Source organism: Nerophis lumbriciformis, linkage group LG39 (genome assembly GCF_033978685.3).
Source record: "Nerophis lumbriciformis linkage group LG39, RoL_Nlum_v2.1, whole genome shotgun sequence".
Lineage (NCBI taxonomy): Eukaryota > Metazoa > Chordata > Actinopteri > Syngnathiformes > Syngnathidae > Nerophis > Nerophis lumbriciformis.
The window spans coordinates 2,234,405-2,261,310 of NC_084586.2; the positions used below are offsets into that span (position 1 = coordinate 2,234,405).

General features: G+C 38.5%; 1 protein-coding gene across 1 annotated transcript in view; it reads right to left on the reverse strand.

The window, feature by feature from the left end:
- LOC133577666 (thyroid hormone receptor alpha-B) overlaps window positions 1-26,906 on the reverse strand; it is a 441,457-nt gene that overhangs the window by 227,911 nt on the left and 186,640 nt on the right. The window contains exon 3 of the mRNA XM_061931639.2: window positions 11,961-12,037. The gene's annotated coding sequence lies outside the window, so the exon portion shown is untranslated. The remainder of the gene's footprint in view (window positions 1-11,960; window positions 12,038-26,906) is intronic.

Consider the following 26,906-nt stretch of genomic DNA (forward strand, 5'->3'; position numbering starts at 1 on the left):
TTGCTACGACATTTCATGCAACAACATTGTTTGCTATGACAATTCATGCTACAACATTTTTTGTTACGACATTTTATATTATGACGTTGCATGCTACAACGTTGTGTGCTATGACATTTGATGCTACAACATTTTTTGCTATGGTCTTTCAGGCTAAGACATTTCATGTTACGACATTTCATGCTACGACATTTTTTGCTACAGCGTTTCATGTTACGACATTTCATGTTACGACATTTTATGTTACGACACTTCATGTTACGACATATCATGCTACCACATTTCATGCTACAACGTTTGGTGCAACACCATTGTTTGCTACGATGTTTGGTGCTACAAAATTTTTTGTTACAACATTTCATATTATGACGTTGCATGCTACAACATTGTGTGCTACGATTTTTGATGCTGCGTTTCATGTTAAGACGTTTCATGTTACGACATTTCATGTTACAACATTTTTTGCTACAGCGTTTCATGTTACGACTATTCATGTTACGACATTGCGTGTTAAGACATTGCGTGTTATGACGTTTGGTGCTACAAAATTTTTTGCTACGGCGTTTCATGTTACAAAATTTTATGTTACGACGTTGCGTGCTACGACTTTTGGTCCTACAAAAATTTTTGTTATGACATTTCATGTTGCGAAGTTGTGTGCTACGACGTTTGATGCTGCAACATTTTTTGCTATGGCGTTTCATATTACGACATTTCATGTTACGACATTTCATGTTACAACATTTCATGTTAAGATGTTGAGTGCTACGACGTTTGATGCTGCAACATTTTTTGCTATGGCGTTTCATGTTACGACATTTCATGTTACGATGTTGAGTGCTATGAGTTGAGTTTGGTTGGACATCTTTTGCTATGCCGTTTCATGTTACAACGTTTCATGTTACGGTGTTATGTGTCGTGTTATTCATGTTACAATGATTTGTGTTACAACTTTTTGTGCGTACAACTTTTGTATTGCAATGCTGCGTAGTACGATGTTCCAAATGTTGCGAACGTACTCACATAAATAACTTTTACATCACGTCCCTACGTAATTTGTACAGCGTTTATGGTAACGACATTTCATGTTATGGTGTTTCATGTTACGATGTGTCATGTAATTTGTGTCATGATGATTTGTGTATTTGTGCTACGAACATTTGTGTTACGACATTTTGTGTTATTCGCGTTACTGGGAGGGTGAGGCTTAGATGGTAAAGTGTCTGGGCCAGCAACTTGAGGTTTCCAGGTACGCTAAAAGGAACAGAACTCTCGTTTGAGTATTTTGTAGAATACGATGCCTCTCACAACAGGACTATGTCGTAGTCCCTATGTCTTGTAGCAACGGACAAGACAGGAAGTTCGGTGCTAATGCTAAAATGCTAATACTGTACTAGATTTAGGGATGGGTAGTGAACCCGGTACTTTTTTTTGGCTTCGCCTGAATCCCGGCGATACTACCGGGCAGAGATTCATGTAAAATCCAAGGGTTCTATGTCATGGTACCTGGGTTGCGTGTGAAATCACGCCCGGTTGGACTCAGCCAAACTGCCCTGAGATAACATTGCGATTTTCAATGCCAACAAAGAAATTGACTCAAAAAAACGCTCCAACGTAAGTAAAGTAAGGCTCCACTTTTCCCAAAATGCGCTGATATACATTGGCTTTGCTATTGACATGCTACTGAATAGCATTAGCGATTTCACATGGCGATTTCAACACCTCCAAGTGTGCTAATGAAAACTTCAACCAAAATCCATGTTACAATCAAACAGCTGGTGCGGAATAAGTACAATACTTACAGTAGCAACACTTTTTAGGGGCGCAACACAAACAAATAAAACACATGTTAACTAACGTTTTGCAACTAATTGTCACACTTGCAGAAATGTTACAATAAAACAAGATATACCAACTGGACAGCAGTTATCATAATCAGCTCATTTTTAAATGTTGTAATAAAAACTGAGATTTTGTCAGCAAAAACAAAAGTATCGAAAATTGGTACCGTTGAGTACTGGTATCCATTCCAGTGTACAGGGAATTGGTACCGTATCGGTTCAAAGAGAACGCTTGCACTACTCCGACCGGCACTAGTCACTTGACGACTCAGCAGATTAAAGCTCAACTACGCTCTCCAGATGTGTGTTTGGATGAGAGGGGTGCGGCGTGAGGGTCAGCGTGTGCGTCGACCACAGCCACGGCGCTGCTCGATAGAGTCAAAACATAAGAAATTATAACATCATTGCTCAAAACATAATAATGAATCAGAATCAATGTTATTATGAATTATTGACCAATTTATGGCTTAAAATACTTTACATTAAATAGTCCACTTTGAAATATGGAAAATATTGATTATTTGGGGTGTTTGCCATATAAAAACATAGTTTTCTATGACAAAAAGGGCATGAAAGAAACAGACAAAAAAAATTAAAACTAATAAAAACGTATTATCGACAGAGATCTGAAGTTGATGTAGAGATTTAGGCGTTGAAAGTAAAAACATTTTAAATGTATGACTTATTTTTAACACTTTTATTAGTGTTTCGGATCCCCAATAATTTTTGTGGGATTTTTTTAAACTGTCATTGTTAAAAAATTATAATTAAATAAAATCAATATTGGTATGAATTATTGACCCATTTATGGTTCCAATTACTTTACATTAGATCTATCACTTTCAAAATGTTTTGGGGGAAAATATTGTATTATTTGTGTTCTCGCCATAAAAAACAGGGTTTTCTTTAACAAAATGGGCATAAAACGTTAAAAAAAAAAAAAAGTTTTAAATATCGACAGATTGTTGATGTAGAGATTTAAGTGTTGAAAGTAAAAAAAAATAAAAAAATGTATGACTTATTTTTAACACTTTTATGAGTGTTTTGGATCCCCAAGAATTTTAGTGGGATTTTTTTAAACTGTCATTGTTAAAAAAAATTATAATTAAATAAAATCAATATTGGTATGAATTATTGACCCATTTATGGTTCCAATTACTTTACATTAGATCTATCACTTTCAAAATGTTTTGGGGGAAAATATTGTATTATTTGTGTTCCAGCCATAAAAAAAAGAGTTTTCTTTAACAAAATGGGCATAAAACATTTAAAAAAATGTTTTAAATATCGACAGATTGTTGATGTAGAGATTTAGGCGTTGAAAGTAAAAACAAATTAAAATGTATGACTTATTTTTAACACTTTTATGAGTGTTTCGGATCCCCAATAATTTTAGTGGGATTTTTTTAAACTGTCATTGTTAAAAAAATTATAATTAAATAAAATCAATATTGGTATGAATTATTGACCCATTTATGGTTCCAATTACTTTACATTAGATCTATCACTTTCAAAATGTTTTGGGGGAAAATATTGTATTATTTGTGTTCTAGCCATAAAAAACAGGGTTTTCTTTAACAAAATGGGCATAAAACATTTAAAAAAAAATGTTTTTAAATATCGACAGATAATCTGAAGTTGATATAGAGATTCAGGCATTGAAAGTAAAAAAAACACACAAAAAACCCAATTATTTTTGCCTCTTTTAGGAGTGGGACGCTTTTTAGTGGGATTTTTTAAAACTATAATTGTAAAAATAAAAAAAAATCAACATTGTTATGAATGATTGACCTATTTAAGGCTCCAATTACTTTACAATTACTTTACATTAAATAGTCCACTTTCAAAATGTTTTGAGGGGAAATATTGTATTATTTGTGTTTTAGCCATAAAAAAAAAACATTTTTTTTTTTTTTCAAAACGGGCATAACACCATCCATCCATCCATCCATCTTCTTCCGCTTATCCGAGGTCGGGTCGCGGGGGCAGCAGCCTAAGCAGGGAAGCCCAGACTTCCCTCTCCCCAGCCACTTCGTCCAGCTCCTCCCGGGGGATCCCGAGGCGTTCCCAGGCCAGCCGGGAGACATAGTCTTCCCAACGTGTCCTGGGTCTTCCCCGTGGCCTCCTACCGGTCGGACGTGCCCTAAACACCTCCCGAGGGAGGCGATCGGGTGGCATCCTGACCAGATGCCCGAACCACCTCATCTGGCTCCTCTCGATGTGGAGGAGCAGCGGCTTTACTTTGAGCTCCCCCCGGATGACAGAGCTTCTCACCCTATCTCTAAGGGAGAGCCCTGCCACCCGGCGGAGGAAACTCATTTCGGCCGCTTGTACCCGTGATCTTGTCCTTTCGGTCATAACCCAAAGCTCATGACCATAGGTGAGGATGGGAACGTAGATCGACCGGTAAATTGAGAGCTTTGCCTTCCGGCTCAGCTCCTTCTTCACCACAACGGATCGATACAGCGTCCGCATTACTGAAGACGCCGCACCGATCCGCCTGTCGATCTCACGATCCACTCTTCCCTCACTCGTGAACAAGACTCCGAGGTACTTAAACTCCTCCACTTGGGGCAGGGTCTCCTCCCCAACCCGAAGATGGCATTCTACCCTTTTCCGGGCGAGAACCATGGACTCGGACTTGGAGGTGCTGATTCTCATCCCAGTCGCTTCACACTCGGCTGCGAGCTGAAGATCCTGGCCAGATGAAGCCATCAGGACCACATCATCTGCAAAAAGCAGAGACCTAATCCTGCAGCCACCAAGCCGGATCCCCTCAACGCCCTGACTGCGCCTAGAAATTCTGTCCATAAAAGTTATGAACAGAATCGGTGACAAAGGGCAGCCTTGGCGGAGTCCAAACCGGCAGTAAGTCGGACACGTTTCCGGGCATAACACATTTAGAAAAATAAGTTTCAATATCAAAAGATAATCTGAGGTTGATATAGAGATTTATGAAAGTAAAAAAAAATGTATGACTTAATTTAACACTTTAACATTTTGGATCTGCGTTGTGATTGAACCACGTGACGGCTCATTTCTAGACAGCTGGTGTGGACGAGCGCGAAACATCGACATTAAAACCTGCCTTATACTTCAAAATAAACTGAATAAATAAATACAAATTAATTCAACCAAAAATAAAAAGGAGGATTTGTGTGACACGCCCACTTTCCCATAAAGCCCCCCCAAAAATGAGATTGTGTGCAAATAATGTGACACTGAGGAACACTAAACTATACCTTCTTTTCCATAACCTCATCTTGTGGAAAGCAGCAAATCACATCATTGACATGAAAGTGAGCGCACGAGTGACATTATGTAACGACAGCAATTGATGGCGGCGGCGGACTTTCTCCTGCCAGCAGCACCCAGACTGTGCAAAAGGATTAACCTGGACGACCTGTGTGTCGACCTCAGGAAGTAAGTCATTTGTTGGCCACTCTGCAAGGTCACAAACAGCTATTCACACCTAGTAGTCTTTCACAGGCATTCATGGACAAATATTACAAATAGACATTACAAGCATGTCAACTTAACACACCTCACACTGTCTGGTCTGCCAGAGAGTAAGAAGACTGAGCAGTAGGGATCAGTGTTGCCAACGTAGCAAATTTGTCGCTATATTTACCAAAAAGTGTCTCCATTTTTTACATTTAAAAATCGGCAAAAAGAAGCAAAAGAGAAAAGTTATTTTCTAACTCCATTAAATATTAGTTTTCCTTTTAATGTTTCTGAGTCACTCTTTGTCTTTCCCACATTATCTGTGTCCCCTAAAACATTACAACTAGACATGTGTTGCACAAATTACAGCATAACAACATTTAATTCAGTGGTGTACAAATTGTGGCCATTAGCAAATTTTTTAAAGGCCCGTGGCATGTTCTAAAAATACTATTTGATTTAAAAAAAACAAAAACAAAAACACCTAATAAAAGAGCATACAGGTGAAATGTGACAAGAAAAAGTTGCAATGTTGACTCTAATAACACAATGCCTCCATGCAGGCTGATTTTTTTTTCAAAACTGTCATTGCTCAAAAAATAATAATGAAGCAAAATCAATGTTGCTATGAATTATTGATCTATTTATAGCTCCAACTACTTCACATCAAAATTCCATTTTAAATGTGGAAAATATTGCAAATTTAGGGTATTTGCCAAATAAAATACATAGTTCCCGATGACAAAAAGGGAATAAAAGGAACAAACAAAAAATTTAAAATTATTTAAAAAAATATTACCGACAGAGAGATCTTAAGTTGATCTAAAGATTTAGGCATGGAAACTAAAAAAAAAGAAGAAAAAAAAGTATGACTTATTTTTAACACTTTTATGAGTGTGACTCTTTTGGATCCCCAATAATTTTTTTGTGGGATTTTTTTTTTAAAGGGGAACATTATCACCAGACCTATGTAAGCGTCAATATATACCTTGATGTTGCAGAAAAAAGACCATATATTTTTTTAACTGATTTCCGAACTCTAAATGGGTGAATTTTGGCGAAATAAACGCCTTTCTATTATTCGCTCTCGGAGCGATGACGTCACGTTGTGACGTCACATCGGGAAGCAATCCGCTATTTTCTCACTTTCGTCGGTGTGTTGTCGGAGGGTGTAACAACACGAACAGGGACGGATTCAAGTTGCACCAGTGGCCCAAAGATGAGAAAGTGGCAAGAAATTGGACGAAATTTGTTCAAAATACGAGGCTGTGGGGAAAGCCGACGAAATGGTCAGTCGTTTGTTCCGCACACTTTACCGACGAAAGCTATGCTACGACAGAGATGGCAAAAATGTGTGGATATCCTGCGACACTCAAAGCGGATGCTGAAATCAACTCCAAAACTGGACAGATCAGCTTTCAGGAAAAGAGAGCGGATGAGGGTATGTCTACAGAATATATTAATTGATGAAAACTTTATTCATTACTCGCGGTTTTACGTCAATTATTATACATAAACTGTGTTTACCAATAATTTAGCTTAAAAACATTTATTTTTTTCAATCATTCGAGTACATTCGGGTAGTCTTGTGTAATGCAGTATTTTGTGTCTATCTAGGTATGGTTAACCTGAGTGCTGAAATCGTGGAAAAATATATGTTCTTAGCGCGCCTGAAATGGGCTGTCTGCACTCTCAAAGTGCATGTTGTTGCCAAATGTATTTCATATGCTGTAAACCTAGTTCATAGTTGTTAGTTTCCTTTAATGCCAAACAAACACATACCAATCGTTGGTTAGAAGGCCATCGCCGAATTCGTCCTCGCTTTCTCCCGTGTCGCTGGCTGTCGTGTCGTTTTCGTCGGTTTCGCTTGCATACGGTTCAAACCGATATGGCTCAATAGCTTCAGTTTCTTCTTCAATTTCGTTTTCGCTACCTGCCTCCACACTACAACCATCCGTTTCAATACATGCGTAATCTGTTGAATCGCTTAAACCGCTGAAATCCGAGTCTGAATCCGAGCTAATGTCGCTATATCTTGCTGTTCTTTCCGCCATGTTTGCTTGTATTCACTATGTGACGTCACAGGAAAATGGACGGGTGTATATAACGATGGTTAGAATCAGGCACTTTGAAGCTTTTTTTAGGGATATTGTGTGATGGGTAAAATTTTGAAAAAAACTTCGAAAAATAAAATAAGCCACTGGGAACTGATTTTTAATGGTTTTAACCCTTCTAAAATTGTGATAATGTTCCCCTTTAAGACTGTTATTGTTAAAAAAAAAAATTAAATACAATCAATGTTATGAATTATTGACCTATTTGAGGCTCCAATTACTTTACATTAAATAGTCCACTTTGAAATATGGAAAAAATTGCACTCTTTGGGTGTTTGCTACGGATAAAAAACAGTTTTCCATGACAAAAAAGGCATAAAACAAACAGAAAAAAAACATGTAAAATCAATAAAAAGTATTAGCCACAGAGAGATCTGAAGTTAATCTCGAGATTTAAAAAAAAAAAAGTCTTATTTTTAACACTTTTATGAGTGGGACCCTTTTGCATCCTCAAGAATTTTAGAGGGATTTTTTTAAACTATCATTGTTAAAAAAAATAAATAAAAAAAAAATCAAATCAATGTTGTTATGAATTATTAACCTATTTAAGGCTCCAATTACTTTACAATAAATAGTCCACTTTCAAAATGTTTTGGGGGGAAATGTTGTATTATTTGTGTTTTAGCCATAAAAAACAGGGTTTTCTTTAACAAAATGGGCATAAAACATAAATAAAAAAGTTTTCTAAATATTGACATATAATCTGAGGTTGATATAAAGATTTAGGCATTGAAAGTAAAAAATAAATGAATAAAAGACTTATTTTTAACTATTTTAGTAGTTGGATCCCCAATCATTTTAGTGGGATTTTTTTTTAAACTTTTAATGTTAAAACAATTATAAAATCAATAAAATCAATGTGTTATGAATTATTGACCTATTTAAGGCTCCAATTATTTTACAATAAATAGTCCACTTTCAAAATGTTTTGGGGGGAAATATTGTATTATTTGTGTTTTAGCCTAAAGATATGGGTTTTCTTTAACAAAACGGGCATAAAACATAAACAAAAAAAGTTTTCTAAATATTGACATATAATCTGAGGTTAATATAAAGATTTAGGCATTGAAAGTAAAAAATAAATGAGTAAAAGACTTATTTTTAACTATTTTAGTAGTGGTACCCATTTAGATACCCAAACATTTTAGTGGGATTTTTTAAAAGTATAATTGTTAAAAAAAAAAATGTTTAAATAAAATCAATGTTGTTATGAATAATTGACCTATTTAACTCCAATTACTTTACATTAAATATTCCACTTTCAAAATGTTTTGGGGGGAAATATTGTATTATTTGTGTTTCAGCAATAAAAAAACAGGGTTTTCTTTAACAAAACAGGCATAAAACATAAAAAAAAAAAAAAGTTTTCTAAATATTGACAGATAATCTGAGGTTGATATAACGATTTAGGCGTTGAAAGTAAAAAATTAAAAATAAAAAACATATTTTTAACTCTTTTAGGAGTGGGACCCTTTTGGATCCCCAAGAGTTTTAGTGGAATTTTTCAAACTGTCATTGTTAAAAATATATATATAATTAAATAAAATCAATGTTGTTCTGAATTATTGGCCTATTTAATGTTCCAATTACTTTACATGAAATATTCCACTTTCAAAATGTTTTGGGGGGAAATATAGTTTTATTTGTGTTTTAGCCATAAAAAAACGGGGTTTTCTTTAACAAAACGGGCATAAAACATAAAAAAAAAAAACTTTTCTAAAAATTTACAAATAATCTGAGGTTGATGTAGCGATTTAGGCGTTGAAAGTAAAAAATAAAAAAAATAAAAAATACTTATTCTTAACTCTTTTAGAAGTGGGACCCTTTTGGATCCCCAAGAGTTTTAGTGGAATTTTTCAAACTGTCATTGTTAAAAAAAAAATTAAATTAAATCAATGTTGTTCTGAATTATTGGCCTATTTAATGTTCCAATTACTTTACATTTAATATTCCACTTTCAAAATGTGTTGGGGGGAAATATTGTATTATTTGTGTTTTGTTTAACAAAACGGGCATAAAACATAAAAAAAACAAAAAACATCTACAGATAATCTGAGGTTGATATAGATATTTACATATTGGCTCTTGTTTGCTTTGAGTTTTCATTGAGCATCTCTCAGTAGAAAAGGTTTGGACACCCCTGATTTAAATCATTAAATGGTGTAACTGTTAGGGATGATGTTTGATAAGAAATTATCGAGTTTGAGCCTATTATCGAATCCTCTTATCGAACCGATTCCTTATCGATTCTTTTATCGAGTCCAGATAGGTTGTTGTATATGGGAAAAAAAACAATATTTGGTTTAACAAAAGCTCACTTTTATTATATAAGAAAAAAATAAAATCTAATAAATAAATAAATATTGACTGCTACCCCCCTAAAAAAATAAAATAAAATAAATAAATATTGACTGTTGTTACCCAAAGTATATTAAGTGGGATTTTTCAGAAAAACATATATATATATATATATATATACAGTAACACAAAAACAACCTGTCTCTGTGATCACTATAGGTGTATAAATAATAATATAGTGTTAAATAAAATCAGTCCCTTGGGCACAAAACTGAAAATAATACAGCTCTCCAAAAAGTGCACTTCTGCTGCTATTTGACACAACTGTTTGTTATGATGCTTTGACATTTTTGCACTTTATTTCTTTATTGAAAGAAAATTCTATGAAGAGAAAAGTTGTTTGCAAATGTGGTTACAATGCTAACAAATGAAAAGTTCAAGCTAAAAAAAGAAATACACTTTATTGAGTTAACATTATTACTTTATAGGGGGAAAGATGTGATGTTATGAGCTAGGGAATATAACAATTACACTACCCAGCATGCAACGGGAGTGACGAGCATGCGCGGTAGCCCCGAAAAGTGTTGTTGCATGTCGCCACCCGGCAGCTAAGAATGAGGTTATGAGCACGCTGTGGAAGTAAACGTCAAGAACTCAGCCAACACGCCTCGTCTGCATTATTTATAAATAGACAGACAACACATATACAGTGTGATTTTGTTTTATTTCCAAGGAAAGAAAAACAAAAGTTAAAAAAGGGAGATCGTTGTATATATATATATGTATGTATGTGCTGCGGTTGCGACAGCTGCCGTAAAGGAGGTGCGTTGCGAGCCTGGTTGCTATGTTTCCTGTCATGTCTGTGTTGATCATGTTTTTGTTTGGCCATGAGCTGTCTGGTTTTGGACTCTTTTTAGTTCCTGCTTTTCACTCCCTTGTCTTGTTTCCATAATTACCCATTAGCTTCACCTGTTCCACAATTTGGACTCATTGTGCACTCTTGTTTTGTCACCATAGCAACCATTAGTCTTCACCTGTCACGTCACGCACCTGTTTCACATTTTGAGTCACGCACCTGTTTTCGCTAATCATGTCTGTGGTATTTAAGTTCATTGTTTTCAGTTTGTCTTTCTGGCGACATCATACCCCTGTCACACTCTGTTTACCTCTGCGCACTTCATGCCATGTCCAAGTACGTTTTTTTCGATTCATGCCACAGTTAGCGACTTTTGTTCATGTCCTTAGTTTTTTGCCCACGTGCAAGTATTTGTTTCATTTGTCAAGTTTGTACTTCCGCCTTGTGCGCGCCTTTAGTTTGTTCCTTTTGTTATAGTAAAGTTAAATATGTATTCACCTGCAAGTCATATCTGGTCCAAATCTTTTGCACCTCGGGAGAACAAACCACGCCATAGTCCAGGTCGTGACAGTTTCCGGTTGGTCGTAAAAGTGTTCGTCATGTGTTTGTACCCTGCTGAGATCTCTCAGTAAAGTTATTCATTGGATTATACCTTTTTGTTTTGAACTGTATTACACCTTGGAGCGCTTTTTCCGGTCCATTGTTTTTCCTGCTTTCCCTATCTGCGCCTAATGACTGAGCTACGTGACGTCATTTCTTGTGATGTCTCAAGGGGCATTTCTGGTCGGGACGGGATTCGAATAAAGAACCAACTCTTTTTCTTTACTATAGTGGTCTCGATAACGGGTACCGGTTCTTAAAAAGGGATTCGAGTCCGAGGACTCGGTTCTTTTCTTATCGAACAACCGGGAAAACCGGTTTCGAGTATCATCCCTAGTAACTGTACATATTACTACCTTTAATGGTTCAATTCCCGGCCAGGGTAGTGGCAGGAAGGGCATTCGGTGTAAAAACTGCAGTAAAAAGGAAAAGCCGACAGCGAAAGGGATAATAAGTTCATTTGGCCCCCCTTAACCCGCCACCACAAAACAGTCCTGTGGGGTAAAACTGCACGTCGCCATCAAAGCAGGACCCACGTAAGCCCCAAACACAACCATTGTTAAATTCATTTATTATATTTCAATGCAGAGGAACACGCTGCAGCCTGCAACGTTCAAACTGCCTTCAAGTCCGCAGAAATGCCATTAGGCAACAACCCGCCGACACGCTCATAAAATGATTCATAATAAGCTTCTAAGGAAACGGCATAGCTGAGCAGGCAGCAGCTACGACCCCGAGGCCAGCCCTCGCACGTCATAAACATAAAACAAATAAAAAGCGTGCACGGTGCACGTGGCGTCCACCTACCAGTCATTCTGTGTGTGCCGGCACGGCTAATTATTTCCTGGGGTCTCCCGCGTCGCACAGTCCGCCTCGTCTCCGCCCTGGGTGACATAAAATGAGGATTGTTAGGGTGGTGGGTGGTGGGTGGGGGGGCAGTACAGCTCATAGAAAACAAACAAGGCCATACAGTACAAAGAACAGTACCCCTCCCCCGCCCGCACTATTTGATGGACATTTATCTAGTTGTCTTGTTTTTCCACACTCGCAAGAACGTAAACATTACCCTTGGATTCAAAACCTCAAACTGGCTGACCTCGTCCTGAGGATCCTTGAAGACGATAAAGACGACAGAGGCAAACCGTGGAGCAAAACAAAAAAAAAAAAAACAGACTGCTAACCATACCTACAGCTAGCATGCATGTTAGCGCGGGTGCTAATGAAATGATGAATCACGATTGGGACGTGGACGGTTCTGAATCAACAGACAAACGTCCAAATATGGGTTGTGTAATTATATGAAAATAAGCAGGGGCGTCCAAGTGTTTTCCACTGAGGCGGTTTTCCACCGCCTACTAAAAAATGATAGCATTCGGGGGCCATTTTGATATTTTTCGTTTTTAAAACTAATACACATACATATTGGCGCAGTGGGAGAGTGGCCGTGCGCAACCCGAGGGTCCCTGGTTCAATCCCCACCTAGTACCAACCTCGTCATGTCCGTTGTGTCCTGAGCAAGACACTTCACCCTTGCTCCTGATGGGTGCTGGTTAGCGCCTTGCATGGCAGCTCCCTCCATCAGTGTGTGAATGTGTGTGTGAATGGGTAAATGTGGAAGTAGTGTCAAAGAGTACCTTGAAGGTAGAAAAGCGCTATACAAGTACAACCCATTTATCATTTATTTATTTATTTAGAACTTCCCTCAATTTTACAGAACTTAGCCTTAGAGTTAGACAAACTTTATTGATCCACTAGGGAAATTGTTCCACACAGTAGCTCAGTTACAAAGGATGGAAAGGGTAATGCAGATATAAAGTAGACAAACAATGTACCATAGTAGCAATATAAAATATAACATATGTAATATTTACATATTAAATATACAGTATAAAATATATACTGATATGTTATTATTAGAGATGTCCGATATTATCAGACTGCCGATATTATCGGCCGATAAATGCTTTAAAATGTAATATCGGAAATTATCGGTATCGGTTTCAAAAAGTAAAATGTATGACTTTTTAAAACGCCGCTGTACGGAGTGGTACACGGACGTAGGGAGAAGTACAGAGCAGTTGCGTCTCCCAGTCATACTTGCCAACCCTCCCGATTTTCCCGGGAGACTCCCGAATTTCAGTGCCCCTCCCGAAAATCTCCCGGGGCAACCATTCTCCCAAATTTCTCCCGATTTCCACCCAGACAACAATATTGGAGGCGTGCCTTAAAGGCACTGCCTTTGCGTGCCGGCCCAATCACATAATATCTACGGCTTTGCACACACTCAAGTGAATGCCACGCATACTTGGTCAACAGCCATACAGGTCACACTGAGGGTGGCCGTATAAACAACTTTAATACTGTTACAAATATACGCCACACTGTGAACCCACACCAAACAAGAATGACAAACACATTTCGGGAGAACATCCGCACCGTAACACAACATAAACACAACAGAACAAATACTCAGAACCCCTTGCAGCACTAACTCTTCCGGGACACTACAATATACACCCCCCGCTACCCCCCAGCTCCACCTCCTCATGCTCTCTCAAGGAAAGCATATCCCAAATTCCAAGCTGCTGTGACTTCAATAACAAATATGGCAGTGCCATGTTGGCATTTTTTTCCATAACTTGAGTTGATTTATTTTGGAAAACCTTGTTACATTGTTTAATGCATCCAGCGAGGCATCACAACAAAATTAGGCATAATAATGTGTTAATTCCACGACTGTATATATTGGTATCGGTTGATATCGGAATCGGTAATTAAGAGTTGGACAATATCGGAATATCGGATTTCGGCAAAAAAGCCATTATCGGACATCTCTAGTTACTATATTATATTGTATTTTTATATAATATATACAATATATAACAAATCCCAATTACCATGTACAATGCCATGTTAAGGTCCCAGGGACCCATTAAAGTGTAAAATAACAAGTCATATATTATTTTTGGTGTACTTTCAAAGATAAAACATCTGTAAATAAACTTCAGATCCATCCGTTGAGACAAAGTTTTAATTTGTTGTCAAATAAAACCCTCTTTTTTTATTTATTGCAAAGACACGGTACCGTATTTTCCGGACTATAGAGCACACTGGTATATAAGACGCACCCACTAAAATTCAGAAGAAAAAATATTTTCCATATATTAGCCGTACCGGACTATAAGACGCAGATATACACGTTGTGAAATGAGTTATTCACAGAAATATTTTGTATATAATTATTTACATGCCTTCTTTGTTTCCAAACACGGCAGTAAAATGGCTGATCAAACAAAACAGAAGTCATCGTCATGGACCCACTCGGTGCGGGAGCTAGCTCTCTAATCAACTAAAGAGACTCAATAACTCCACCGTGACGTTTTGGTGAATTTACTGAGGGATTTGTGACACCGAAACAATACAAAAAGAATTATAAGTTAATAAAACCAACACAGAAACTAATAAACCTGCTAGCATATTAACTAATGCTAACAGCGCTAGCTTAATTAAATGACGATAGCACGTACAAATATGCATGAAAACAGTCCTACAGACGTCACTCATGGGACGCTTTAGTCAAGAAGAATTGTTTTAGTTATATTGTAAAACTTACAAACGTTGCTTGGAGTGATGAATAAAGAATCAAATAGAAACGCTATGGACGTCCAGAAGCCGAACAGCACTCCGATTAGAAAAACGACAACAACAAAGCACAATGGAGCTAAAGTGCCCCAGTCATAAAAGTGTTAAAAATAAACGGCTTTGACATAACGGCTAACTAGTTACTTCATGAGAATAAACAACACGTTACTACTTACAACAAAAATAATGTCAGTACTCTCAACTCTGGTTATTTTGCCATAAAAACACTTAGGCAACCTGAAGCACTTTTTCTTTGTTTAGGATACCGAATATACGTATATCACCATTCGGCCTACAAATACCACAATATCAGTTTTGGTCCACTTTGCCCAGCCCTACATGGAAAATGAGTGTTATTAGTGTCATTACTGCAACGTTTTCTCCTTACATTTCACCCGTTTCAACTTTTTGTGTAATATTATTTTTAAATGTGTTTAAAAAATGGCCCCCGGGCCTCTATTCGGACACCACTGAAATTAAGTAAGTACAGACGGTTTTAAAACTCAAAAATGGTGCGGAAACACGTGACAAAAACATAGGAGGAGGAGAGGAGAAGCCATGCTAATTGCTAGTAAAAGAACTAAAAATGTACAATTCAACAGAAGTCTGACTGGAGCCATGTTACAAAACGCTTCAAAAACAATAAAAAGTATCGTTATCAGTTTACAGTAATGCACTGTAAAAACGACCATAGATTTTACGGCAAATAAAAAACGATTGCCAAAATTTTTCAATTTACAGTAATTCAGTTTAAAACATACCATAATGTTTTTGTATTTTTTTTTACCATGTTTCCTCACCACTCTGCGGTACAGTACTTGACAGAGGTGCACAAAAAAAATCGATTCACATTTGAATTTTCAATCCCCCTGATTCTAAATTACCGTATTTTTCGGACTATAAGTCACAGTTTTTTTCATAGTGCGACTTATATATGTTTTTTTACTTCTTTATTATGCATTTTCGGCAGATGCGACTTATACTCCGGTGCAACTTATACTCCGAAAAATACGGTAATTCATAATTTTTTTTAAAAGTCCATAAAACATTTATTTTTTTATTTATTTATTTTTTTTATGAGACTACATATTTATAAAATATATTTCATGTAACCAGAAGGAGCTTTTCTAACCTGTAACCTGTTTTAAAAAAGTGTCATGACAATTATTATACCAAACAATACCTTGCGAAAATCAGTTAGAATACAAAATGCATGTTAGCATACAAGCTTTCCAGCTAATTTTGCAAGTATACACTTTCCAAGTCGAATACTCTGTTAGTAGCATGTTAGCATGCTATTGTTCCAATGTCAGCCTTTTAGCAAATTTTTGTACATACTCACTTTAGAGTCAAATATTTTGTGACTTTAACATGCCACCTGTTTTGTTACGTCATGTTACATTTAGCATGTTCCCATGCTAACATTAACGGCTAGCTTTTTGCTAATTTTGCAGGTATGGACTTCAAAAATACTTTGTATATTTGTTATATTTATGCACAGCAAGTAAACGCCAAACTGGCCGAAAAAATGTCTTCTTTAAAAAACGATTCTTAAAAATGATGAATCGATTTAGAATCAGTTTAAAATAGAATCGCAATTCGGATGAATAGATTTTTTTTGAGCACCCATATTCAATGTGCTTGTAAGCTGCGTTTAGGGTTTATAAAGATGTTAAATGCATGTAATATTCATAAAATGTTGTTTTTTTTTTAAATAGCGCTCATCTATCTATCTATGGATATATTTATCAAATGTGTTCAGTGCTAATACTTTTCAGTGTCTACAACAGATTAATTAGATTTAAACGATTTCTTTAAGGAAAATTACTTTCTTTTTGTACGACCTTCTGGATTAAATTGCTTTTTGTATTTTAACTCGATTATATTTATTTTTATTGATTTATTTATCATTTTCTTAGACATGGATTGCCAATGAAACTGAGACATTGCTATACCCCTGAGGCAATAGAAGACTTGAGGGATGAATATCTTTTAGAGCTGGACAATGGGCGTCATAACAATGGTGCATAAACAGTCAAGCTACATTAACTCTAATAAAAAAAGACGGCAGCACAAATGGCTAAAAGGCAATAAATGTTTGTAATGTACAGAAAACTAGATAATAAACAGAACAGATGTGATAAAAAAAAAACAGCAATAAGGCCGCTTATAGACCAACAACTGATTACATCTACACAGGAAACATGACGTTACTTATTATGTGAATCTTTCCAGAAGCTGATGGAAATTGGCCAAGACGAAGGAAAAGAAGAAGGAAAGTCAAAGACGACAAAATACTTTCATGCAGGAAAGCAACTAGGAAGTTGGCAATAACAGAAGTGGATTTATGATATTATTATAGTGATAGTGAACCAGCCACAGTCATTTTATTCATTATGTACTTCCTGTCAACCATGGAAGATCACTTCCTGTCGTTCATGTTAACCATGGAACATCACTTCCTGTCGTTCACGATAACCATGGAAGATCACTTCCTGTCGTTCACGATAACCATGGAAGATCACTTCCTGTCGTTCATGCCAACCATGGAAGATCACTTCCTGTCAACCATGGAAGATCACTTCCTGTCGTTCATGTCAACAACAAAAGATCACTTCCTGTCAACCACGAAATATCACTTCCTGCCGTTAATGTTAACTTTGGAAGATCACTTCCTGTCGTTTATGTCAACCATGGAAGATCACTTCCTGTCAACCATGGAAAAATCACTTCCTGTCGTTCACGATAACCATGGAAGATCACTTCCTGTCGTTAATGCCAACCATGGAAGATCACTTCCTGTCGTTCATGTCAACCATGGAAGATCACTTCCTGTCGTTCATGTCAACCATGGAAAATCACTTCCTGTTAACCATGGAAGATCACTTCCTGTCAACCTTGAAAGATCACTTCCTGTCGTTCATGTCAACCACGGAAGATCACTTCCTGTCCTTCATGTCAACCACGGAAGATCACTTCCTGTCCTTCATGTCAACCACGGAAGATCACTTCCAGTCCTTCATGTCAACCACGGAAGATCACTTCCTGCCGTTTCTGTCAACCATGAAAGATCACTTCCTGTCGTTAATGTCAACCATGGAAGATCACTTCCTGTCGTTCATGTCAACCATGGAAGATCACTTCCTGTCGTTCATGTCAACCATGGAAGATCACTTCCTGTCGTTCATGTCAACCATTGAAAATCACTTCCTGTTAACCATGGAAGATCACTTCCTGTCAACCTTGAAAGATCACTTCCTGTCGTTCATGTCAACTACGGAAGATCACTTCCTGTCCTTCATGTAAACCACGGAAGATCACTTCCTCTTGTTCATGTTAACCATTGAAAATTCACTTCCTGTCGTTCACGATAACCATGGAAGATCACTTCCTGTCGTTAATGCCAACCATGGAAGATCACTTCCTGTTGTTTATGTCAACCATGGAAGATCACTTCCTGTCGTTCATGTCAACCATGGAAAATCACTTCCTGTTAACCATGGAAGATCACTTCCTGTCAACCTTGAAAGATCACTTCCTGTCGTTCATGTCAACCACGGAAGATCACTTCCTGTCCTTCATGTCAACCACGGAAGATCACTTCCTCTTGTTCATGTTAACCATTGAAAAATCACTTCCTGTCGTTCACGATAACCATGGAAGATCACTTCCTGTCGTTCATGTCAACCATGGAAGATCACTTCCTGTCGTTCATGTCAACCATGGAAGATCACTTCCTGTCGTTCATGTCAACCATTGAAAATCACTTCCTGTTAACCAAGGAAGATCACTTCCTGTCAACCTTGAAAGATCACTTCCTGTCGTTCATGTCAACCACGGAAGATCACTTCCTGTCCTTCATGTCAACCACGGAAGATCACTTCCTCTTGTTCATGTTAACCATTGAAAAATCACTTCCTGTCGTTCACGATAACCATGGAAGATCACTTCCTGTCGTTCATGTCAACCATGGAAGATCACTTCCTGTCGTTCATGTCAACCACGAAAGATCACTTCCTGTCAACCACGAAAGATCACTTCCTGCCGTTAATGTTAGCTTTGGAAGATCACTTCCTGTCGTATATGTCAACCATGGAAGATCACTTCCTGTCCTTCATGTCAACCACAGAAGATCACTTCCTGTCCTTCATGTCAACCATGGAAGATCACTTCCTGTCCTTCATGCCAACCACGGAAGATCACTTCCTCTTGTTCATGTTAACCATGGAACATCCCTTCCTGTCAACCATGGAAAAATAACTTCCTGTCGTTCACGATAACCATGAAAGATCACTTCCTGTCGTTCATGTCAACCATGGAGAAATCACTTCCTGTCGTTTATGTCAAACATGGAAGATCACTTCCTCTCAAGCTTGGAAGATCACTTCCTGTCGTTCATGTCAACCACAAAAGATCACTTCCTGTCGTTTATGTCAAACATGGAAGATCACTTCCTGTCAACCTTGGAAGATCACTTCCTGTCGTTCATGTCAACCATGGAAGATCACTTCCTGTCGTTTATGTCAAACATGGAAGATCACTTCCTCTCAAGCTTGGAAGATCACTTCCTGTCGTTCATGTCAACCACAAAAGATCACTTCCTGTCGTTTATGTCAAACATGGAAGATCACTTCCTGTCAAGCTTGGAAGATCACTTCCTGTCGTTCATGTCAACCACAAAAGATCACTTCCTGTCGTTCATGTCAACCACGAAAGATCACTTCCTGCCGTTAAATGTTAACCTTGGAAGATCACTTCCTGTCGTTTATGTCAACCATGGAAGATCACTTCCTGCCGTTTATGTCAACCATGAAAGATCACTTCCAGTCGTTTGTCAACCATGGAAGATCACTTCCTGTCGTTCATGTCAACCACGAAATATCACTTCCTGCCGTTCATGTCAACCACGAAAGATCACTTCCTGCCGTTAAATGTTAACCTTGGAAGATCACTTCCTGTCGTTTATGTCAACCATGGAAGATCACTTCCTGCCGTTTATGTCAACCATGAAAGATCACTTCCAGTCGTTTGTCAACCATGGAAGATCACTTCCTGTCGTTCATGTCAACCACGAAATATCACTTCCTGCCGTTCATGTCAACCACGAAAGATCACTTCCTGCCGTTAAATGTTAACCTTGGAAGATCACTTCCTGTCGTTTATGTCAACCATGGAAGATCACTTCCTGCCGTTTATGTCAACCATGAAAGATCACTTCCTGTCGTTTATGTCAACCATGGAAGATCACTTCCTGCCGTTTATGTCAACCATGAAAGATCACTTCCAGTCGTTTGTCAACCATGGAAGATCACTTCCTGTCGTTCATGTCAACCACGAAAGATCACTTCCTGCCGTTCATGTCAACTATGGAAGATCACTTCCTGTCCTTCATGTCAACCACGGAAGATCACTTCCTGTCCTTCATGTCAACCACGGAAGATCACTTCCTGTCCTTCATGTCAACCACGGAAGATCACTTCCAGTCCTTCATGTCAACCACGGAAGATCACTTCCTGCCGTTTCTGTCAACCATGAAAGATCACTTCCTGTCGTTTATGTCAACCATGGAAGATCACTTCCTGCCGTTCATGTCAACTACGGAAGTTCACTTCCTGTCGTTCATGTCAACCACGAAAGATCACTTCCTGCCGTTCATGTCAACTATGGAAGATCACTTCCTGTCGTTCATGTCAACCACGAAAGATCACTTCCTGCCGTTAATGTCAACCTTGGAAGATCACTTCCTGTCGTTTATGTCAACCATGGAAGATCACTTCCTGCCGTTAATGTCAACCTTGGAAGATCACTTCCTGTCATTTATGTCAACCATGGAAGATCACTTCCTGCCGTTCATGTCAACCATGGAAGATCACTTCCTGTCAACCATGGAAGATCCCTTCCTGTCAAGCTTGGAAGATCACTTCCCGTCGTTCATGTCAACCACAAAAGACCACTTCCTGCCGTTAATGTTAACCTTGAAAGATCACTTCCTGCCATTAATGTTAACCTTGGAAGTTCACTTCTTGTTGTTTATGTCAACCATGGAAGATCACTTCCTGTCCTTCATGTCAACCATGGAAGATCACTTCCTGTCAAGCTTGGAAGACTACTTCCTGTCCTTCATGTCAACCACGGAAGATCACTTCCTGTCCTTCATGTCAACCACGAAAGATCACTTCCGTCGTTAATGTTAACCTTGGAAGATCACTTCCTGTTGTTCATGTCAACCATGGAAGATCACTTCCTGCCGTTCATGTCAACCATGAAAGATCCCTTCCTGCCGTTCATGTCAACCATGGAAGATCACTTCCTGCCCTTCATGTCAACCATGGAAGATAACTTCCCGCCGTTCATGTCAACCATGGAAGATCATTTTCTGTCTTTCCTGTCAACCTTGGAAGATCACTTCCGGTCTATCCTGTCAACCTTTAAAGATCACGTCCTGTCTTTCCTGTCAACCACAGAAGATCATTTCCTGTCTTTCCTGTTAACCTTGAAAGATCACTTCCTGTTGTTCATGGCAACCATGGAAGATCACTTCCTGTCCTTCATGTCAACCATGGAAAATCACTTCCTGTCCTTCATGTCAACCATGGAAGATCACTTCCTGTCCTTCATGTCAACCATGGAAGATCACTTCCTGCCGTTCATGGCAACCATGGAAGATCACTTCCTGCCTTTCCTGTTAACCTTGAAAGATCACTTCCTGTCGTTCATGGCAACCATGGAAAATCCCTTCCTGTCATTTATGTCAACCATGGAAGATCACTTCCTGCCGTTAATGTTAACCTTGGAAGATCACTTCCTGTCGTTTATGTCAACCATGGAAGATCACTTCCTGTCAACATAGGAAGATCACTTCTTGTCTTTCCTGTCAACCTTGGAAGATCACATCCTGTCTTTCCTGTCAACCACGGAAGATCACTCCATGTCTTTCCTGTTAACCTTGAAAGATCACTTCCTGTCGTTCATAGAAACCATGGGAGATCACTTCCTGTCGTTCATAGCAACCATGGAAGATCACTTCCTGCTGTTCATGGCAACCATGGAAGATCACTTCCTGCCTTTCCTGTTAACCTTGAAAGATCACTTCCTGTCGTTCATGGCAACCATGGAAAATCCCTTCCTGTCATTTATGTCAACCATGGAAGATCACTTCCTGCCGTTAATGTTAACCTTGAAAGATCACTTCCTGTCGTTTATGTCAACCATGGAAGATCACTTCCTGTCAACCATGGAAGATCACTTCCTGTCAACATAGGAAGATCACTTCTTGTCTTTCCTGTCAACCTTGGAAGATCACATCCTGTCTTTCCTGTCAACCACGGAAGATCACTGCATGTCTTTCCCGTTAACCTTGAAAGATCACTTCCTGTCGTTCATAGAAACCATGGGAGATCACTTCCTGTCGTTCATAGCAACCATGGAAGATCACTTCCTGCTGTTCATGTCAACCATGGAAGATCACTTCCTGTCAACCATGGAAGATCACTTCCTGCCGTTAATGTTAACCTTGGAAGATCACTTCCTGTCGTTTATGTCAACCATGGAAGATCACTTCCTGTCAACATAGGAAGATCACTTCTTGTCTTTCCTGTCAACCTTGGAAGATCACATCCTGTCTTTCCTGTCAACCACGGAAGATCACTCCATGTCTTTCCTGTTAACCTTGAAAGATCACTTCCTGTCGTTCATAGAAACCATGGGAGATCACTTCCTGTCGTTCATAGAAACCATGGGAGATCACTTCCTGTCGTTCATAGCAACCATGGAAGATCACTTCCTGCTGTTCATGGCAACCATGGAAGATCACTTCCTGCCTTTCCTGTTAACCTTGAAAGATCACTTCCTGTCGTTCATAGAAACCATGGGAGATCACTTCCTGTCGTTCATAGCAACCATGGAAGATCACTTCCTGCTGTTCATGGCAACCATGGAAGATCACTTCCTGCCTTTCCTGTTAACCTTGAAAGATCACTTCCTGTCGTTCATGGCAACCATGGAAAATCCCTTCCTGTCATTTATGTCAACCATGGAAGATCACTTCCTGCCGTTAATGTTAACCTTGAAAGATCACTTCCTGTCGTTTATGTTAACCTTGGAAGATCACTTCCTGTCGTTTATGTCAACCATGGAAGATCACTTCCTGTCAACATAGGAAGATCACTTCTTGTCTTTCCTGTCAACCTTGGAAGATCACATCCTGTCTTTCCTGTCAACCACGGAAGATCACTGCATGTCTTTCCTGTTAACCTTGAAAGATCACTTCCTGCCGTTCATAGAAACCATGGGAGATCACTTCCTGTCGTTCATAGCAACCATGGAAGATCACTTCCTGCTGTTCATGTCAACCATGGAAGATCACTTCCTGTCAACCATGGAAGGTCACTTCCTGCCGTTCATGGCAACCATGGAAGATCACTTCCTATCTTTACTGTGAACCTTGGAAAATCACTTCCTGTCTTTCTTGTCAACCTTGGAAGATCACTTCCTGTCAACTACGGGAGATCACTTCCTGCCAGCTGCTGTGCCACCTAAACGGGCAGCAACTGTGATGCTGGGTGGAGAAAAAGTGGAATGTTTCTGTTACTTAACAGTCGTGAGAACGGCCATGACTTGGTTTGGTTGTTACTGCGACACGTGGAGCGCCGGGTGAGGACAGCATGTCAGAAAAGGTCAAGTGTTGGAGTCGCACTCCCGTCTCCCCTCCCCCGCCACAAGCCATGACGGACGGCCAGCAGACGGAGCGCGAGTGGGCTGACGACGTGCTTCAAAGACAAGATCCTCCCTCGTTACACCAATTCCGCAGCCTTTTTTCAGCGCGCCGCCAACATGAATAGCTCGCTTTGTTGCCGGCAAGTTCCACTGGCAGGCCTCTAATTAGATGGGGGGGTTGTCCCCCTGCAGGCCCGCGTGGACTACAAAGAGGTACGGGGAAAGGTGCGGGAGCTGCAGGTCTAATTAGGAAGCAGCCGTGTGATTGGTCAATACCAACGCTAATTAAGCCAAGTCGCAAAAGCAGTTTTGTGGGTTAATGGAAGTGTTACAAAGGAATGTTCTCCTTCTGCCTGTTTACCCATCATGCACCAGCTTTGAAATTTGGCGTTGAAGGGAGCGTATCTTTCAGGGCTTTTATTTCCTGTTTAAGCCTGCTTTGTTTGCCAGGCTGTCTTGTCTCCTGACTGTGAGCATGCTAATGTTAGCACGCTAGCTTTGTTAAACTGTCTCAGTATCTTGATGAATGATAGCTGTTAGCATCTCAGCATGCTAACGATACCATGTTAGCCATTTAGTTAATTTCAAACGTATTCACTTCAGAGCCAAATATTTAGTTACTTTGCACATGCTAACTGTTAGCATGGTAAGTTTAGTATGGTAGCGTACTAAAGTTAATATACTCGTCTCAGACTCAAATACTTTGTTACTTGATGAATGATAGCTGTTAGCATGTCAGCATGCAAACGTTAACGTGTTAGCCTTTTAGTTAATTTCATACGTATTCACTTCAAAGCCAAATATTTTGTTACTTTGCACATGCTAACTGTTAGCATGGTAAGTTTAGTATGGTAGCGTACTAAAGTTAATATACTCGTCTCAGACTCAAATACTTTGTTACTTGACGAATGATAGCTGTTAGCATGTCAGCATGCTAACGATAACATGTTAGCCTTTTAGTTAATTTCAAACGTATTCACTTCAAAGCCAAATATTTTGTTATGACACGCATGGTAACTGTTAGCATGTTAGCGTACTAAAGTTAGTATAGTCGTCTCAGACTCAAATACTTTGTTACTTGATGAATGATAGCTGTTAGCATGTCAGCATGCTAACGATACCATGTTAGCCTTTTAGTTAATTTCAAACGTATTCACTTCAGAGCCAAATATTTAGTTACTCTGCACATGCTAACTGTTAGCATGGTAAGTTTAGTATGGTAGCGTACTAAAGTTAATATACTCGTCTCAGACTCAAATACTTTGTTACTTGATGAATGATAGCTGTTAGCATGTCAGCATGCAAACGTTAACGTGTTAGCCTTTTAGTTAATTTCATACGTATTCACTTCAAAGCCAAATATTTTGTTACTTTGCACATGCTAACTGTTAGCATGGTAAGTTTAGTATGGTAGCGTACTAAAGTTAATATACGAGCTGTCTCAGACTCAAATACTTTGTTACTTGACGAATGATAGCTGTTAGCATGTCAGCATGCTAACGATAACATGTTAGCCTTTTAGTTGATTTCAAACGTATTCACTTCAAAGCCAAATATTTTGTTATGACACGCATGGTAACTGTTAGCATGTTAGCGTACTAAAGTTAGTATAGTCGTCTCAGACTCAAATACTTTGTTACTTGATGAATGATAGCTGTTAGCATGTCAGCATGCTAACGATACCATGTTAGCCTTTTAGTTAATTTCAAACGTATTCACTTCAGAGCCAAATATTTAGTTACTCTGCACATGCTAACTGTTAGCATGGTAAGTTTAGTATGGTAGTGTACTAAAGGTAATATACGAGTTGTCTCAGTATCAAATACTTTGTTACTTGATAAATGATAGCTGTTAGCATGTCAGCATTCTAGCGTTAACATGTTAGCCTTTTTGTTAATATCATACGTATTCACTTCAGAGCCAAATAGTTAGTTAATTTGCACATGCTAACTGTTAGCATGGTAAGTTTAGTATGGTAGCGTACTAAAGTTAATATACGAGCTGTCTCAGACTCAAATACTTTGTTACTTGACGAATGATAGCTGTTAGCATGTCAGCATGCTAGCGTTGCCATGTAAGCTTTTTAGTTATTTCATACGTATTCAGAGCCAAATATTTTGTTATGACACGCATGCTAACTGCTAGCATGTTAAGTTTAGCATGTTAGCATACTAAAGTTAATATAGGAGTTAGAGTTAAAGTTAAAGTACCAATGATTGTCACACACACACTAGGTGTGGCGAAATTATTCTCTGCATTTGACCCATCACCCTTGATCACCCCCTAGTGGTTAGAGTGTCCGCCCTGAGATGGGTAGGTTGTGAGTTCAAACCCCGGCCGAGTCATACCAAAGACTATAAAAATGGGACCCATTACCTCCCTGCTTGGCACTCAGCATCAAGGGTTGGAATTGGGGGTTAAATCACCAAAAATTATTCGTATAGCTAAGTTTGCAAATGTACACTTCAGAGTCAAATATTGTGTTACTTGGCACATGCTAACTGTTAGCATGTTAAGTTTAGCATGTTAGCATAATAAAGTTATATAAGTTTTACAGCTAGTTTTGCAAGTGTACAATTCAGAGTCAAATATTTTGTGACCACACGCGTGCTAACTGTTAACATGTTAAGTTGAGATTGTTAGCATGCTCACTTTAGCAGCTGGCTTTCAACTCATTTTGCCGGTATTACACCTCACTGTCAAATGTTTTTTTTTACTGGATGTATGCTAACTGTTAACATGTTAGCATGCAATCTTTTAGACAACTCGTCTTTTAGTAGTAAGTAAACAAACAAAGGCTCTTAATTAGTCTGCAGTAACATTGTTTCATTTGGTCGAACCAGTACTTTTTAGAGGCGGTATGGTACCGAATGTCCTTGAATAAAATAGTGAACATACTAGTGCAGCCCTTTGAGACATTCGTGATTTAGGGCTATAAAAGTAAACTTTGATTGATTGATTGACAGACAACTTGTCTTTTAGTAGTAAGTAAACAAACAAGGACTCCTAATTAGTCTGCGGGCAAATGCAGTAACGAGAGATGTCCGATAATATCGGCCTGCCGATATTGTAATTTTACTCATTTTCATTCATTACTAGTTGCTATGTACCCGGTAACTGTTTTTATATTGTTTTACTTTCTTTTTTATTCAAGAAAATGTTTTTAATTTATTTATCTTATTTTATTAATTTGTTTTAAAAAGGACTTTATCTTCACCATACCTGGTTGTCCAAATTAGGCATAATAATGTGTTAATTCCACGACTGTATATATCGGTATCGGTAATTAAGAGTTGGACAATATCGGAATATCGGATATCGGCAAAAAAGCCATTATCGGACATCCCTCGCAGTAACATATTGTGTCATTTGGTCGAACCGGTACTTTTTAGAGGC